Genomic DNA, 2,490 nt, shown 5'->3' on the forward strand with positions numbered 1-2,490 from the left:
CGAGCCGAGCCGAGCCGGAGAGGGGCTTGGGGACCTGTCCGAGTTGCAGCCGTTTGAACATTAAAGACTCTCGTTCAAGTTTCCAGAATGCCTAAAAACCCGATCACTTTGATTCCAAAGCTCTAGTCTCTGCCTGAATATCAAATGCTGATTGTCATATAATATAGAATTATCTTTTTATCGGGTTGATGCTGTTGTGAAGGAGTGTCTGAATGTTTCCCTGAAACGACCAACAACTAAACAGTTAAAAATGTGAGAGAGAATTACTGCCTAAAAAGTTACAACATTAGTGCTTGTTTAGAGAATGTGTACAAAAATTCTTTCCAAGATATTATGTTAAAACTCTTACATAAAGTTTACCAATATAATGTGATAGGAGTAGTACAGAACAGTGAGGTATTGCAAAACAGGCTCCAGAGGTCTGAAGGAAAAATAACGGTAAAATAAATTATTCATCCCACAAGACAAATTCGCTATTAAAAAGTAGACCTACCACTCCGTAGCTGAAATAAGCAGTTTGCAACATGCTGGTACTTAGCAAACAACTGATAGTAATCTATATTCTCCAAACAATCTGAGCATAATAAACCTGCTTTATGATTGACTGCATCATCCTAAGGTGATAGGCTCAGTCACAAAGCTGCGACTACAAAGAAACAGTTAAATGCAATAACACAGCAGGAACAAATTTAAGCACCCCCTAGTTTAACTACAGAAGTGGCCACAGAATGCTGTGCACCTTCCTCAGTCACGTGTAGTTGGGAATTTCCTGACACCACAACACTCTGGCTACAGACCGGAGCATAGAGCAGCCTTCACAACCACTCTTTAGTCAAAAAGGTGTATCTGCAGGGATACGAACTGCTCTGAAAAGCCTGAAGGGAGACCGAACCCTGTGCCTTACTGTCAGTGCATGTTTTCTTGTTTCTCATCCATCACACCTCAGGGGAAGGCTGAAAAAGTATCACTTTTTAATCTATTAAATAATTAATTAAGGACAGAAACAGTTGTGTTTTGTTTTTATGGAAGAGTGCTTTAGCTTAACTCAGCAGTTCTTAATCAAAGTTATGGTTCCACGGACCCATTAAAAAAACATACCGTTCCAAGATGCGTTGTTTAACTTCTCTCTGAAAATTACATCAGTGTTATTACATCAGAGCTAATAATAGATGCTCTAGTTTTTAATATTAATGCATCTCCATTTTGTAGCGTTCTTTTTCCAACAAGGGAAGTTGGTGAGAATTTGAGAACAGCTCGCTAACGCTTACTATTACACTATCAGGAAATGCCGTGGCAGCACCAGCATGCTATCTTTGTGGCAGTTCACTCCTACAATGACATTTGCGTAATTTATTTTAAGCATGAGACAACTCAATGACTTAAACAGCGTTACCTATGTATTCAAAATCAAGCTTGGTTTTGAGGTGGGAACAGTTATTGATTTGAAAATGAATACCAAACTGAAATTAAAAAAATGAAAGTAAATAAATAACAAAATGTCAGGAATGCTGAACAGGACCAAGTCTCGATAAGAAGTGATATTACTGAGGTTAATTTCCCTTTTATTGTATTGTACTTTCGAGGCAATTCTCATCTAGTGTATTGCATGCGTGTGTGTGCACACAGCCCTCGGCATGAGCCGGGAGATAAGCAATGCTGTGTGCAGCTCACAGATGAGTAGCCCCGATGTGCAGAGCTTGGAAAACGATGGAAAAACATCCAGCTTACAACGAGGGCTGTAGTGCAGGCAGCATGAAGAAGCAGTTTGCATAAATAATATATCTGCACCTATATATATACATGCACAGAGTTCTCTGCACTTGAAATGTAGCCACAAAGCCTGTGGACACCCACGCTTCAGGCACAGTGGTATCTGTGCCTCCGCTCTACGTTGTTTACCTTCCCCGGCACAGAGATGATATCATGGTATAAACAGAGGGCAAAGTCCGCTCTCAGGCATTATACCCGACAGTCTCCTGTTTGACATGACAATAAAGCGTGGGGCAATAGGGGTTTTCTGGTTCTTTAAAGCACTCCCGATGCAAACTGTGCTCTCTAGTGATGGTGATACCGACTGAATCATTCACCATGCTGTTATCAGCAACGCCAAAGGAAAACATCGCGAGTCCCGTGACCTTACGAAACCTTTAGGGCTCCAGCAGCCGTCCCTCTCTAAGCCCGGCTGGTGCTGTGGCTTCCCGACCCGGGGGCCCCTCGTGCCCCTCGCCGCCCCCTGCTCCTCGCTCCTAGGGACGGTGGGCTGCAGGTGCACCGCTGGTCAAGCAGAACAGGCCTGTGGGGCTCAGGCAAAGCCCTCCCTGTTCAACCACAACTTTTCCCAAATCTCAGCGCTCAGATGACCAAGGGGTCTTTGGTAAAGGGGACTTGGAGGCGTCACCCAGCACCCCCTCCGTTTCCTCGCCGTATTGCCGCCGTTCCTTCAGGCCCCACCCCGGCAGGGCCCCCTCACGGCGTCCCCGACCCGGGGCC

This window comes from Meleagris gallopavo, chromosome 1 (assembly GCF_000146605.3).
Source record: "Meleagris gallopavo isolate NT-WF06-2002-E0010 breed Aviagen turkey brand Nicholas breeding stock chromosome 1, Turkey_5.1, whole genome shotgun sequence".
Classification (NCBI taxonomy): domain Eukaryota; kingdom Metazoa; phylum Chordata; class Aves; order Galliformes; family Phasianidae; genus Meleagris; species Meleagris gallopavo.